The 16671-nt window shown below is 39.9% G+C and overlaps 2 long non-coding RNA genes across 2 annotated transcripts in view; one reads left to right on the top strand and one right to left on the bottom strand.

Annotated features, from left to right (window-relative positions):
• LOC113893282 overlaps window positions 1–16671 on the bottom strand; it is a 299963-nt gene that overhangs the window by 103183 nt on the left and 180109 nt on the right. The gene's annotated exons all lie outside the window — the stretch shown is intronic.
• LOC113893280 lies at window positions 5713–16318 on the top strand. The gene is made up of 3 exons (XR_003511269.1): window positions 5713–6014; window positions 14445–14579; window positions 14818–16318. It is a non-coding gene; the product is annotated as an uncharacterized LOC113893280 (long non-coding RNA).

Raw genomic sequence — 16671 nt, 5'->3', positions numbered from 1 at the left:
CTGCATAACATCTACTCAGTGAGTAAACCAAGGGATTTAAGATGGTCACTCAGACCCGGCCTAAGTAAATGATCTGTATATCTATATACCTGATAGCAGCCAGCCACTCACAAGGTAACATTGTCCCCAAGTCCAGCACACTTCTGCTGCTGCTGCTGCTAAGTCGCTTCAGTCGTGTCCGACTCTGTGCGACCCAGAGACGGCAGCCCACCAGGCCCCGCCGTCCCTGGGATTCTCCAGGCAAGAACACTGGAGTGGGTTGCCATTTCCTTCTCCAGTGCATGAAAGTGAAAAGTGAAAGTGAAGTCACTCAGTTATATCCGACTCTTAGCGACCCCATGGACTGCAGCCCACCAGGCTCCTCCATCCATGGGACTCTCCAGGCAAGAGTACTGGAGTGGGGTGCCATTGTCTTCTCTGCCAGCACACTTCACCTCTAACTGCACCTACAGTGCAAGTTGTTATTAGAACTTCCAGTGTGGAACTGTGACAGACTGCTAAAAATTGAAAATATTTTTTAAAAATGGATTTCCTGTCTGTGCCTTAAAACTTTGCTTGGTTTTACTGAAGTGTATGTTTTGTTTGGGTACACTTAGCTTTATAACTGAAAAAGGGAAGATGTGATGAAAGAAATTTTTGTTAAAATAGATAAATGAAAAAAAAATAATTATAGATGGAAAGAACAACACATTTTAAGGGACAGGAGGAAGCAATAGAAAGTTTCTTCAAATAAAAGAAAAATTAAAGGAAGGAATGAAAGGAGGAAAGGAAAAAGAATAAGAATTTTGTTTTGTTAATTTAAAAAATAGTCAAGGACTCCCCTGGTGGTTCAGTAGTAAAGAATCCTCCTGCCAGTGTAAGAGACATGAGTTTGATCCTTGGCCTGGGAAGACTTCATATGATACAGGGCAACTAAGTCCCTGGACGACAACTGCTGAGCCCGAGCTCTGGAGCCTGTGCTACACAATAATAGAAACCACCACCATGAGAACCCCAGGCACTGCAATGAAGAGTGGCCCCCCTCTCCGCAACTAGAGAAAGCCTGTATGCAGCAATGAAGACTCAGTGCAAAAATAAATAAGTAAGTAAATAAAACTTAAAAAAAAAAAAGTCAAGATTTTGTGCTGGCTTCTACAGAGTGAAAATGACCATACTCTCCCTTGAGCATCACCTTTCATAGTCTCTGAAGCTACAACTACAGAGTTTGCTTCCAGTCTTCCCTTATCCTCATGTTCATCCACTAAAGCCACTGAAACCTATCCTTAAAATGTCTTGCAGGTCCAGCCCTTCTCCATCCCATTGATACTGGTTCATGCTTTAGTCCTTATGGAGCAATGGATTGTGATGACGGCTCCGAATGGTACACCTGCCAGGGGTCCATCCCTGTGCTACACCATCTCCATGCTCCCACCAGGCTTCCCTGAACCCCTTGGTATACCATTTCCTCTCTCCTGTGAGCTCAGCTCACCTCTGAAGTCTCATCTCTCATCAGTCCCTTCACAAGACACCTCCTTATGCTTCAGGCACAAGCAGGAAATAGTGGGCTATGTGAGTCTGCAGCTCAGTAGAACCATCAAAAATTTATAAATATGGTACTTATTTATTCTGAATTGTTTCCATAGTGAATACTGTGATGCAACAACCAGATTCCTTGCCCCGACCACCTTCCCAGACAACAGTGCTCATTCCTCCAGCTGCTGGGAGCACGGGTTCATAGCTGAATCTCTCTCTCCAAAGGTACAGCCTCACCCAAGTGGACATGCCCTCCCTGCCAGCAGCCCACATTTGATGACTGGTTGAAGCAGGACAAAACCCCCTGGCCTCCTGCCTTGGTGGGGAGTAACTCTGAAGGGTTGCCCAGCTCCAGAGCTTCCTGTGGGATAGGCTGAGTTCTCTGTTGTGATTACATTAGTTCATCTTCTCTCTCTGCCCAAGCCTGCTTCCCTTACTTCCAGGGAGCACTTCTCAATAAATCTGCTTGGAAATCTCAGTTTCAGAGTTTGTTTCCAAAAATCCCAACCCAAAGCAATTTATCTCTTTAAAGATTTTTTTTGAAATATTACTATTTTGTAAACAGTGACTTCAATTGTAATTAATGTTCATGCTGGACTGTTAAACATTTTAAAGGTTCTGTTTTTTTTTTCTTCAGAATGTTTAATTGAAAAGAAAGAACATCTATCTTTTCTTATTTAAAAAGTCTATTAATTTCTATCCACAGCCACTACCAGGTATTGCTTAAAACACTGGAGCTGGAACTCTGAAATCTGGCTCTATCATTTCCCAGCTATGTAACGGGAGAAGGTTACACAGTCCCTTTTGATCACAATTTCCTCATCTGTAAATTGGGGATAATAATAATAATACTAATAATATGTTACTTACTGCATTGTTATGAAGATTAAATGAGTTGTCATATAGAAACCATTAAGAATGGGGATGCCTAGCCGAAAATGAGTGCTTAAATTCATTAGGGTCACATTAGCTGCTATAACAAAGAGCTAAAATTATCCAATGGCTCAAACATGGTACATAGTTCTTCTGCATTTATATAACAGTCCAAGGTTTTCCTGGTCAATTGGGTAACTTTTCTCTACATGGCTTTTCAAGGGCCTACATTAATGGATTCTAAGTTACCTTCAGTACATGGCTTCTCCATTCCTATTAACCAGAAGAAGGGAAGAAACAGAGAGGAGTCCATATGGAAGAATCCCAGGGATCAGACCTGGAATTAGAGCTCATTATTTCTACTCACATTCTATTAGCTGGAACATAATCACATGGCTACACCCAACTGCAAAGGAACCTGGTAAATGCGGTCAGGAAATGGATGTTAGTCACTGTGCAGCAAACCTTGTTAAATTAATTATTATTATTATCACTCTCATTATTACCAATTTTCTTGCTTGGCTCTCATCTCTGCTCTTCTTAAATAACATAATAGTCTCCTCACAGATGTCCCTGCCTCCAGACTGTTCCATCTACTCATACCCTTTGTCCATACCAAACATGGAATTATTATCTAAAATTCAAGTCTGATCATGTCACTCACCCCCAAATGTCAGCTTTATACCTTCTGCAGCTCCCCACTACTCAGGATCCTGTCAAAGCCCCTTCAGCTCCCTTATAATCCAGTCACTCCACACCCCTTTGGTATTGCCTCCAGTCACTCCCCACCTTGCAGCTGGCATTCGTGATTGGATACTGTGGAGACTCCAGTGAGTAGGCAGATAGAATCCTGCCCTATAGTCTACATCTTGGCAAGGAAGCCAAACAACAACAACAAAACCAAACAAAACCAAATAAATATACAATGGTTAGTAGTAGAGAACACAGTGAAGAAAAGTAAAGGGGAAGGAAATTGAGAGTGGTAAGCTAAATAAATAGGTATAAAGAACGTCTTAAATTTTACCCACAAGGGATAGTCATTCCATAGAGAAATACGCTGCAGACCTGATCTTCAGTATAATTACACACACCCATGTGCTCTTGTCATTGACCTATATTTATGTTCCTTTGAACTTCTTTTATGACTGCTATTGAGGGAACTAATACAGAGCACTAAAGACTGCTTCATGTGCTGTTTGTGGGATGTTGAGAGAATAATTTATTAATGCTCCACTGGGGAATGAGAATACAAAGGGCTCATTTCCCACCAGCACAAATTGCTGAAAAATTCAACCTAAAAATATTTAATGAAGTTAGATTTTACTCAAGGAATGTAAAACTGTTATTTTTTAAATTACCTGAACAGTGTTACTGCAACCTTGATAACTTTTAAAATGTTTCCTTTGTTATGTTCCCATCAGCGTACTGATTTGGGGTTTTCAGTTGTAAAACATGTGAGGCTGAAGATTTTCTTGTAAATGCTTTTCATTCAATCAGGGTGAGCTTGTCCCACCTGATTACATTAGCTCATCCTTCTACGTTGCTGCTCTCTTATCCTTAGCACGTCTTCCAAAGCATGGCCCAAGATGGCTGCTTGACCTTCCGCTACTATGCTTACATCCCAGCCATCACAAGAAGCAACAGGTAAAGAAGGGTATGGTCTGCTAAAGATACCCCTGTGCCAGTCCTAAAACCCATAAATATCTTACTTAATATGGAAAAGGGACTTTACAGTTGTGATTTAGTTAAAGATCTTGAGAGAGGGAGATTATTCTAGATTATCCAGGCGGGCAGTTACAGAAGTCTGATAAAAGGGTCAGAGTCAGAGAAGATGTGTCAGGGAAAGCAGAGGTCAGGGTGATACGAGGAAGTGGCCCTCAGCCAAGAAATGCATGTAGCCTGTAGAATCTGGAAAAGGCATAGAAACAGATTGTTTTCCTAGAGACTCTACAAGAAACATAGCTTGACTCCAGAATTATAAGACAAACAATTCGCGTTACTTCAAGCCACTAATTTTATGACAATGTGTTATAGCAGCAATGGGAAACTAATACCTTAAGTTACAATGAAGCAGGTAAACATGGATAATGGGGCACACAACTAGCATATTCTGCCATGATGTCTTTCTTTTTAAAAATGGAAATATACATCCCAAAGGATATAGGTTAATTATGCTTTACTATACACTTTTGGTTTCAAAAATGGAACTTCAATCTCAGTTCTAGCTAATTTAAGGTTAGGCAAGAGGAAAACAGGTTTGTTTACAAAATATTTGAATGACTCAGTCCATTCAGGAAGAAGTAAAGGATAGCTTGTATATCCATAGGGCTTGTAACCAGGGTCATGTCTGGCATCAGCCACCACCCTCCCCACCCTCTCTTCCCTCTGCTTTTCTCTGTTCCCATTCATTCTCTTTTACTTAAGATGGACCTTATTCATAAGCTGAGGTCAAGGCAGTGATCATCTCTGGGCCATTCGGTTCAACTTAAAGACTCTCACTTGGTCATTCATTCATTAATCAAGTATTTATTGAGCCCCTGCCATGTGCCAGGCCCATTAACAAGACAGACAAGTCCCTGATCACACTCTGGCAGCTGATACAGATAATAAACAAACACCCAGACACGATCCTTAGAGATTGTAACAGGTATGATGATGGAAAGGAGAAGAGAAATGAAACAGTAACTCCAGAGACCACTCTAGACTGGTGGTAGGGAAGGTTTACCTGAGGAGTTGATATCTGAAGCCCCGAAGTTAAATAGTGTACACATAAGCATTACCCAGGGGACAGGAACGACTCCATGATGACTTCCTGAAGCGACCGACAGACGGGAGGCCAGAATACCTGGTGCCAAGTGAGCAGACAAGGGCAGTAAGAAACGAAGCTGGAAGCTAAATCCAATAGAGCCTCTTGGAGAGTCCCTGTCACACCTGTTTTCTCACCATAAATATTCAGAGAACCCCAGTTTGGATTATGAATTGCACACTCACTCTACATATGGGCTACAAAAGTCAGGATTAATTTCTAAGAGAAATGGAAAGACATCAAAAAGCTTTAAGTAGGGCAATTCTTTGGTCTGATTGTATTTCGTACAGACTGGATTGTACGAAAACTGGAAACCAGATAATGAGTTAATCAATGCAATAAGTCGAATATGTCTACATTTGGAGAATTGACTTTTTTTTTTCTTTAGTAAAAGAAATCAATATTGAAATAAAAATAGGTAAAATTTGTGATCGAGCCTAAGGCATAGACAAACCCTCGTCATCCTCATCTAACACTTAGAGCTCAATACCATTGTCCTTTTTGTTTTTCTTTTCATTTCTCTTAAACTCAGAAGCATTTTCTGAGGCAGATCATAGCTCCAGCTTTCTGGGTCTCACGGCAACTTGGCAGCACAATGCTTCTAGGCTAAAATCCCAGCTTCCATGGATTCACACAGTTTCAGCCACAAATATTTACCTTGCCTGGCTCCTGGAGCTAATTAAAGGGGCAGGGCTCTGGTCCTCTGGGCTCTCCCTTAAACTGCTGTCAGAGACAGGAGCAGCTGCAGGACAAGAACGGCAGCCCCATAACTCATCTCTGCATCTACACAGCGACTTCCTCACAAATGTCCTCTTCAAATCAGGTAAAGGGGTCGTACCCATGCCCTGCCCTCGCCACTTTCCTACTGAACTTGAAGTCGCACCTCTGTGTAATGATTTCTCCTAGAAACTGAAGTTATCCTTTAGTAACATATCTGTCCTACAGCTGCCTCTGTAAGAGAGAATCTCAGGATCAAATGCTAAGCTTATTATACCAGCTAGAACACAGTGTTTCACTGCATATTTTAATTTTTATCATAAAAATGATACATGCTTACGCTAAAAAAATTCAAAAAGGAAAGGTGGGAATTGAAGAGCAACTTTTTCTTTCTCTCCTCCCTTAGTCCCTGTCACTGACCCAACGAATGCCCTTCCTCTGTCAATCTCTCTATGCATATAAAAGCAGATGGAGAAAAATATATTAGCATTTAAAATAGATCACCCTAAAGGCTTTAAAGTGATTTCATGATAACAAACAAATCTAGATTTGATAAACCATGAAACAGAATCAAATCCCAGTTCCCTGGCAGGAACTGAAGGCTCGGCCCTTCCTGCAAAGTTGAATAGCTGGGTTAATCCTGGTTATGATTCACAACAGATTCAAGAACCCATATTCAACTTGCCAGGCCCAGGTAGAAATTAGAACATGAGGTGAGGTTACAACTCTGAAAACACTCAGAGCTTGAATAGAGGAGAAAAAAAAGACATAGAAAATAGTCCGTCTATTGAGATGAATGGATAAATAAAATGTGATGTATACATATGATGGAATACTATTCAGTTTTAAAAAAAGAAGGAAATCTTATTATTTGCAACAACATGGATAGACCTAGAAGACGTTATGCCAAGTGAATAAGTCAATCATAGTAGGACAAATACCTCCATGATTCTACTTACATTGTCAAACTTATATAAGCAGAAAAAAAAAAGTGGAAGTTGCCAGGGGAAGAGGGCAGGGGGAATTGGGGAGAAGTGCAACAGATATAAAGTTACAGTTATAAAAATGAGTAAGTTCTAGAGATCTGGCTGTACAACACACTGCCTATAGGTAACACTATGGAATTGTGCACTGAAAAATTTGCTGAGAGTGAAGATCTAGTTAAGTGTTCCTACAACAAAAACAACAAAAGCAAAGGAACCTAAGGAAGCTTTTGGAGTTATTAAAAACCTTGATTGTGGTGATGGTATCAACAGTCCAGTTCAGTCGCTCGGTCGTGTCTGACTCTCTGCGACCCCATGGACTGCAGCACGCCAGGCCTCTCTGTCCATTGCCAACTCCTGGAGTTTACTCAAACTCATGTCCATTGAGTCGGTGATGCCATCCAGCCATCTCATCCTCTGTCATCCCTTTCTTCTCCTGCCCTCAATCTTTGCCAGCCTCATGGTCTTTTCAAATGAGTCAGTTCTTCCCACCAGGTGGCCAAAGTATTGGAGTTTCAGCTTTAGCATCAGTCCTTCCAATGAATATTCAGGACTGATTTCCTTTAGGATGGACTGCTTGGATCTCCTTGTATTCCAAGGGACTCTCAACAGTCTTCTCCAACACCATAGTTCAAAAGCATCAATTCTACGGCACTCAGCTTTCTTTATGGTCCAACTCTCACATCCAAACATGATGACTGGAAAAACCATAGCCTTGACTAGATGGACCTTTGTTGGTAAAGTGATGTCTCTGCTTTTTAATATGCTATCTAGGTTGGTCATAACTTTCCTTCCAAGGAGCAAGCATCTTTTAATTTCATGGCTGCAGTCACCATCTGCAGTGATTTTGGAGCCCAAGAAAATAAAGTGTCACTGTTTCCACTGTTTCCCCATCTATTTCCCATGAAGTGATGGGACACGATGCCATGATCTTAGTTTTCTGAATGTTGAGCTTTAAGCCAACCTCTTCACTCTCCTCTTTCACTTTCATCAAGAGGCTTTTTAGTTCCTCTTCACTTTCTGCCATAAGGGTGGTGTCATCTGCATATCTGAGGTTATTGATGTTTCTCCCGGCAATCTTGATTCCAGCTTGTGCTTCATCCAGCCCAACATTTCTCATGATGTACTTACTCTACATATAAGTTAAATAAGCAGGGTGACAATACACAGACTCCTTTCCAGATTTGGAACCAGTCTGTTCTTCCATGCCCAGTTCTAACTGTTGCTTCCTGACCTGCATACAGATTTCTCAAGAGGCAGGTCAGGTGGTCTGGTATTCCCATCTCTTTCAGAATTTTCCACAGTTTGTTGTGGTCCACACAGTCAAAGGCTTTGGCAGAGTCAATAAAGCAGAAGTATATGTTTTTCTGGAACTCTCTTGCTTTTTTGATGATCCAGTGGATGTTGGCAATTTGATCTCTGGTTCCTCTGCCTTTTCTAAATCCAGCTTGAACATCTGGAAGTTCATGGTTCACATACTGTTCAAGCCTGGCTTGGAGAATTTTGAGCATTACTTTACTAACAAGTGAGATGAGTGCAATAGTGTGGTAGTTTGAGCATTCTTTGGCATTGCCTTTCTTTGGGATTGGAATGAAAACTGACCTTTTCCAGTCCTGTGGCCACTGCTGACTTTTCCAAATTTGCTGGCATATTGAGTGCAGCACTTTCACAGCATCATCTTTCAGGATTTGAAATAGCTCAATTGGAATTCCATTACCTCCACTAGCTTTGTTCATAGTGATGCTTTCTAAGTCCCACTTGACTTCACATTCCAGGATGTCTGGCTCTAGGTGAGTTATCACACCATTGTGATTATCTGGGTCATGAAGATCTTTTTTGTACAGTTCTTCTGTGTATTCTTGCCACCTCTTCTTAATATCTTCTGCTTCTGTTAGGTCCATACCATTTCTGCCCTTTATTGAGCCTATCTTGGCATAAACTGTTCCCTTGGTATATCTAATTTTCTTGAAGAGATCTCTAGTCTTTCCCATTCTAATGTTTTCCTCTATTTCTTTTCATTGATTGCTAAGGAAGGCTTTCTTATCTCCCCTTGCTATTCTTTGGAACTCTGCATTCAGATGCTTATATCTTTCCTTTTCTCCTTTGCCTTTCGTTTCTCTTCTATTCACAGCTATTTGTAAGGCCTCCTCAGACAGCCATTTTGCCTTTTTGCATTTCTTTTCCTTGGGAATGATCTTGATCTTTGCCTCCTGTACAATGTCATGAACATCCATAGTTCTTCAGACACTCTATCATATCTAATCCCTTGAATCTATTTGTCACTTCCACTGTATAAATGTAAGGGATTTGATTTAGGTCATACATGAATGGTCTAGTGGTTTTCCCTACTTCTTCAATTTAAGTCTGAATTTGGCAATAAGGAGTTCATGATCTGAGCCACAGTCAGCTCCGTCTTGTTTTTGCTGACTATATAGAGCTTCTCCATCTTTGGACATGCATATGTCCAATTTTATCAAACTGTATACATTAATGTGTGTCTTTTTGGCATATCAATGATATCTCAATAAAGTTGTAAAAGTAAATAAACAAAAGAAATATCAAGCTCAGGTAACAGGGAGGAGGTATGTTTTTGCCTTTACCAAGAGAATTTGGGAAAGATTCCCATTCCCAATTACTCCCTGCAACAGACAACCTACATCAACTAGACAAAATAGTATTCAACATTCTGAATAATTTCATGTTTTACAAAATAAATGCGTACAAAATAAAGTCCATTCCCGCTTACTTATATTTCTTATTTTCTTAAAAAATGTGAAGCAGTATTAAATTTTAACAAATGATTTTTGTTGCCTCTTTTAAGATAATTATGTGCTTTTTCTCTTACAATTTGTTAATGTGGTAAATCTTACTAATAGATTTTCCTAACATTAGACCATCCTTGTTTTCGGGGGGATAAACCCAATTTGGTCATACTGTATTATTAGCTTTGTGGGGTTTTGTTTTGTTCTGTTAATTTTTTAAAGCAATTTTTGGTGGCCCCATCATGGTGTGTAGGATCTTATTTCTCTGACCAGGGAATTGAACCCACAACCTCCGAAATGGAAGCACAGAATGTTAACCACTGGAATGCCAGGGAAGTCCCTGGTTTTGTGTTTTTTGTTTGTTTTGGTTTGTCTTTTCCCAAATTTTATTTATACCTTTATATTTAGAAATGAAGCTGGTTTAAAATTTTTCCCTATTATTTTTGTCTTATTTTGGATTCAAGTTTTTGCCAATCTAATAAAATGAGTTTTGGGGTTCTTTTCATACTCTATATCTGTGGAACAGTTTATAGAGATTGGAACTCTATACTCCTTAGAAATTTGGTAAGACTCACTTGTAAGAAACTACTCATACCTTAATAAGCAATTTGTACAGATTTAATCAGGGATTTAATGTCTTTCAAAGTCATAGGATTTAGGTCATTTATTTCTTCTTGAATCAGTTTTAACTGATCATAGTTTTTCTAGAAAATTGACTATTTTGCATATTCCAGTTAATCAACATAAAGTTGTACATGGTTTTTCCTTGTTACCTGTCTTAATTTCTGGTATATTTGTGATTCTACTGCTTTCCAGTTTCTAATTTCAATATTGTTTTGGATATCTTTTGTATGTAAAGCCACACCGAAACTGGCCATATGGAGGCCCAGTTTTAAATGTGTTGTTATAGCCAATGCTTACAATAGTCCAGAGTTTGAAGTTGGAATAGAAATAGAAATGCCACTAGAACTGCTCCTTTATAACTTCTGTCTCTAACTCCTCCCACTTGAGTCACATAACCTGCATGCCTGTACATACCCCTTAGAAATTTGTTCTTTTAAGGAAATGCAAAGTGGTGGTGTTCTATTTTCTCTAATTGCTCAGCCCATTCAAAAACCAGAAGACAATAAGACAAAAACAGAAGACGATAAAATATGTCTTCTGCAGTTTCAGTATCCTCAGTTTTTCTAATAGTTACTCAAATACCCTGGATCCCAAGCTCCTCACCAGCTCTCTCCTAGTGATCCAGCCCAGTACCCCAGCATCTTAACCAAGTAGGATGAGTCCAGTAGATTGGACCCTTCCATGAGTGTTTCCTAAAATTCCTAAAATTCATTGACTTCTGCTTGCTCCATCACGTTATTGACTCACATTAATTTTGCAGTCAACCAAACATTTGGGTCTTTTTCGCATATGCTATTGAGGGCTCTTTATTCCCAAGCATATAAGAGAAGGACTTCTTGATTATGTAATTCCCTAGTCTATAGACTTACAGAGAGAATTTGAAACATGTCTGGGCTGTAATCAAGCATCCTCATAGGTGAGGACAGAGGAGCAAGCAAGCAGTTCTGCACTCAGCAATCTAGAGGAAGAGCTCTTTGTCTATAATGGAAGACATGTCAGCTGGGTCCTACCACAGTCCAATTGCCAAGAACAGGACAGGAAAAAGAATGACTACTTATTGAGAACCTAGAGTATCAAATCTATGTTAGGTGCTTTGTATATGTTATCTCACATAGAAAGCTTTAGTTCACAAAACAACAGTAGATCAAGGTGTAGCATGAGTAAATAAAGATTCAAGTAAGCAAATGCCAGATAAAATGATCCCCGTTTTATTTATGAGGAAACCAATGCTAGGAGCATGATTTACCCAAAATGACACAACCAAAAGGCAATGGGACCTTGTTTGACTTTAAAATTCATGTAATGTCTTCTACATTGTGAACAGATGCAGTGCGGGGAGCAAGGGCACTTATGCGATGCTTAACAAAGGATTATTTTCACCTACATTAACTCGACTTGATCTTCATAACAACTTCATGTGATAGGTAGAGCATGTGATACAATCTTTATTTCACGGGTAAAGATATCAGTGCTCAGAGAATCAAGTGGCCTACCCAAGGTCACCCAGCTTGACGATGAGGTTGCAGAGCAGACCTTGACCCCAGGCTCTCTGACAACAAGCACAGTGCAAACACCTCTCTGGGCAGCTGGCATGGGGAAGGAGGGCAGCAGGGAATGGGGCAAGTGCTGATGACCAATGTGGAAGTGGGGATGGGGAAAGCTCAAACTCCAACCTTACCAAGAAACTACTATGCTCTGTTATTATTTTTGAATTATCTTGAGCCTTCAAGAGACACAGAAGAAAGAAAGGTCAAGTGACCTTTCTTTCTCTGCCCAAAAAGCAGAACAGCCTAGGATAGATAACTTCATGGTTTCTTCCATGTGAGAGTGAGGCTGCCTTTGCCATCAATGACACTGGTGCAGTAGATTCTTGTGGAGAAGGAAGCTGAAAGGCCAGAGCCCAGCGAACATATTGGCCTTTGATTTCTTCAGTAAAGTCAGAATCTTTAAAAAAGAAAAATATTGAAAATGAATCAGATGTGTTCATGTCCTAATCCATTGAAGACAGATAGATTTAACATCAGTTAGATATCCATAGAACATTTGATTTACCAGTTATTTCAGTTCAGTTCAGTCAATTAGTCATGTCCGACTTTTTGCGACCCCATGGACTGCAGCACGCTGGGCCTCCCTGTCCATCACCAACTCCCAGAGCTTGTTCAGATCATGTCTGTTGAGTTGGTGATGCCATCCAACCATCTTATCCTCTATCATCCCCTTCTCCTGCCTTCAATCTTTCCCAGCATCAGGGTCTTTTCAAATGAGTCAGCTCTTCACATCAGGTGGCCAAAGTACCGGAGCTTGAACTTTAGCATCAGTCCTTTCAATGAATGTTCAGGACTGATTTCCTTTAGGATTGTCAGGTTTGATCTCCTTGCAGTCCAAGGGAATCTCAAGAGTCTTTTCCAACACCACAGTTTGAAAACATCAATTCTTTGGTGCTCAACTTTCTTTATGGTCCAACTCTCACATCCATACACAACTATAACTTTGACTAGATGGACTTTTGTTGGTAGAGTAATGTCTCTGCTTTTTCGTATGCTGTCTAGGTTTGTAATAACTTTTCTTCTAAGGAGCAAGTATCTTTTAATTTCTGGTGACTGCAATGCAGTGATTTTGAGGCCCAAGAAAATAGTCTGTCAGTTTCCATTGTTTCTCCATCTATTTGCCATGAAGTGATGGGACCGGATGCCATGATCTTGGTTTTCTGAATGTTGAGTTTTAAGCCAACTTTTTCACTCTCCTCTTTCACTTTCATCAAGAGGCTCTTTAATTTCTTTTCACTTTCTGCCATAAGGGTGGTGTCATCTGCATATCTGAGGTTATTGATATTTTTCCCTGCAATCTTGATTCCAGTTTGCAGAAAAAAAAAAAAAAGTTATTTAAACTTCACTTAAGTCAAGTACCTGCTTATTCAGGCCTGCAAAATAAAGGCTTTTCCCACAATTTGCAGGCTGATTACTGGTTCACATATAGACCAAACTGAAAGCAAATCACCTCATAAGGGAAAGTCTCTTTTTTGTGATGTCAACAATGCAGTTCTATTACTCTCTTTCAAGCCTGACTGAGAAACTTTCTCCTGGAGAATAGGAAATGACTGTGGGGAGTCTATATGTCCTCAACAAGCAAGCCAGCATTCTTCACCTCTCAACAAGTGGTAGACATATGCTTTCACCATGGCACTCAAGTAAGATCCTCAGAATGTATCCCTGCAACCAAGACATTAAGAAATCTGGGAGCAGACTTTGAGCTTTTCCAGGGCCTTCCAAGCCTGCCTGTGGCTCAAATTCACCACCCAAGCACCTTAAAAGAATATACATATGCCTGGACTCCTCCCAGAAAGGATTCTGCTACAGAGAAATGTGTTTAAACTACACAATGAGGATGCCATATCAGCATTTCAGCAAAATCCAGACTAAAAAAAAGATGAAGGGAGAACTTGTACATTGAAAGAAAATAAGACATACTGCTACCAATGTGATGTTTGAACTTAGCTGATTCCCATTTCAAATGAACACAAGGTAAAATCAACAAAACAAAAGAAAATTTGGGCCATTTGACAGACAATTCAAGTTTTGAACACTGATTGGATATATGATTTATTACTCTTTCTCTTGAGATATAATGATAATATTGTGGTTGTTTTTAAAAAAAATACTTTACATTGTAAAGATAAAATAATATGTTCTTTAGAATTTGCTTCAAATAAGGGAGGAGTGAGTAGAACTATAGATGAAGCAGGACTGGTCATTAATTCATAATTAACTGCTCATTTTCATGAGGATAAAGGAGGTTCACTACGCTTTTTGGTCTATTTCAGTACATTTTTGAAATTTTCCATAATAAAAATGTAATCTCCCAGGTTTGTGAGCTGTTCTATTTCTTCTCACACACAGCTTAACACACATATATAGTGGGCCACCCTGTTCTAATGTGAATTCAGTGTTTACTCCCCAGAACAGAAGAAAAGGGAAGTGGGAGTAGGGCACTTTTGTACTGGGCACAAACACAAGCTCCAGACTTTCACGTAAGGTTTTTCCTAGTTGTAGACTGAGGTATGTAGAAGAGCTGTTGCTCCATCAAATCAGTCTGGTTACCTCTAAAAGACTAGCTTCCTCTTCTTCTGAACTACAGCAGTCTGGTGCTTTTTCTTTTCTTTTTTTTCAGGTAAGAAGGGGAGTTATTCAGATTCAGGGAGAAGCACACTCCACAGACAGAAGTGGGCCTTCGCGGAGGACGAGCGCTGTATTTTTTCTTCATAAACTGCCATGCCTACAGGACTACATGCGTGTGCACTTGTGTGTGAGTACTTTGGGTGGCCAAGTACCTTTGTGTGGGTTGTGCACTGCACAAGAGTATCACATATAAGGGGACACCCTTCATATCGTCAACATTGTGGATTTATATTCTTATTATGACAACTATCTTGCAGATGGTAATAAAATTTTCTAACAAAATCAGTACATTTGATAACAGCCCCAAATTTCCAACAGATGGAAACAAAATTGTCTTACAGCAGGTACATCTTTTCTAATTACAGACTCACTGTATGGGCTAGCAGTGGACTTGAACTGCTTGACTTCCTGACTTTGAATTCCTCTCCCACAAACCACCCACTGACTTTACAATCTTCACAAGTTACTGAATAGCCATGAGCCCAAGCTTCTTCATCTGTAAAATGGGATGATTACATTAGGAGCATTGTTCAAAGCATTAAATGTATGTGAAACAGTGTCTGGCACATAGGACACCCTTCATAAGTATTAAAGATCAGCTACTATCATTTTATTCATACTTACTCTAATTTCATGGGTGTAAACGTGTATAGGCATGTCTATTGTGTCATTCATAAACTCAATGAATAAATTGCTTCAATGGACTTCAGAAAGACTATATCCACAATTTCACTAACCTATTTTTAAATAAGGACATTTTCTCAAACCATCAAGTTTTCAAAAATGCCATAAAGCTCAAGGTCCAGGATGGCAATCAGAGTTTATAAGCCTCTCTGCACACAGGAGCTATGTGTATATGCTGATCAGGAGCTCTCAGAAGAAAAAGTCTGGGGTTTTTCCATCCTTCTAACTACTTGACCAGTAAGCCAGCAATGGGAAAAATTCCAGTGGGAGTTGCCAGCCACAAAAGGGGTATTACCCCATAGGCAGAATAGAGTCAAAATGCTTCAAGAGGTTAAAAGTCTATTTTTAAAAGGAAAGAACACGGAGTATGTCTTTAACTTGGTGTTAAAAATAAACTCAGCTGCCTCCTGTACACTCCCCACCTCCTCCCACTGTCCTCCCATACCCTGCACTGCCCGGTATGAAAGACGGAGCTTGTGTTTCATTGTTTCTTCTCATGAGTTTTTCTTTCATTTCCACCCCCCCACTCCCAATTCTTAGCCAAACATGGGCTACTTGATTTTCAGTTCAACAAAATAAGTCTCATTCTCTCTCCAAATTTCCTCAGGAACAATCCACCCCCTGCCCCTTCCCCCCAAGAAAGTACACTGGATTATAATTCAGAATTAACCATGTGAGGGGCTGAGGAGAAACTCCACACACAAATTAGCAAAATGGAGTCCTGCCAGCTCTCCCCTAAGCCTGGCAAGTGTCTACAGGGCAGGAGTGTCATTGGTGGGTCATTTAGACAAGAGGGCCCTATGCTGAACACTGTTTAATACTGGAGTTTTAGCACAGACTTTTCCTGAGGCATGGTTATCCGTGCAAACACTGCTTTGCTGAGTTGGTTTCAATAAATTCCATTTAATAACCACAGAAATCCTATAGATCAGATGTGCCAGTTTTTGTTTTTGTTTTTCCATAAAAGATGTAATCAATACAGCAGAAAAGCTGCTATCTAGAATGAACAATCTGGATTTCTTATTGCCTGTAGATGGTAGACAGATTTCAAGACCCGAGTGGGAGGCAAAAGTGTTGGAGAACACAGAGACACAGGTCTGGGTACTGTACTGTCACTGTGGAGGGGAGGCTGACAGATGAAGGGATCGCTGCAAACTTGTTTAACTAAAAAAGATTTAGGGGGAAAAAAAAAAAAGACAGCCCATAGTCATGGGAAAAGCAACAGAATTCATTTTAGGAAATAATGTTAGAGTCTCAGCTCAGTCTCCAACCTGAAGGGTTGCCTCAAAAGCCTCTCTGCAACTTCCTTTTCACAAAATGAGATCCCCGCCTTCTTAGATCTATTCTTTAATAGAAACATACAACTGTTAAATTACCTATAATTGATACAAATAAAATATGTACTAAGGATGTAATGTACAACATGATTAATGTAATTAACACTGCTGTATGTTATATATGAAAGTTGTTAGAGAGTAAATCCTAAGATCTCTCATCACAAGGAAAAAATTTTTTTTCTTTCTTTTATTTTGAAT

This window comes from Bos indicus x Bos taurus, chromosome 5 (assembly GCF_003369695.1).
Source record: "Bos indicus x Bos taurus breed Angus x Brahman F1 hybrid chromosome 5, Bos_hybrid_MaternalHap_v2.0, whole genome shotgun sequence".
NCBI lineage: Eukaryota > Metazoa > Chordata > Mammalia > Artiodactyla > Bovidae > Bos > Bos indicus x Bos taurus.
This window is presented reverse-complemented; position numbering and strand designations above follow the sequence as displayed.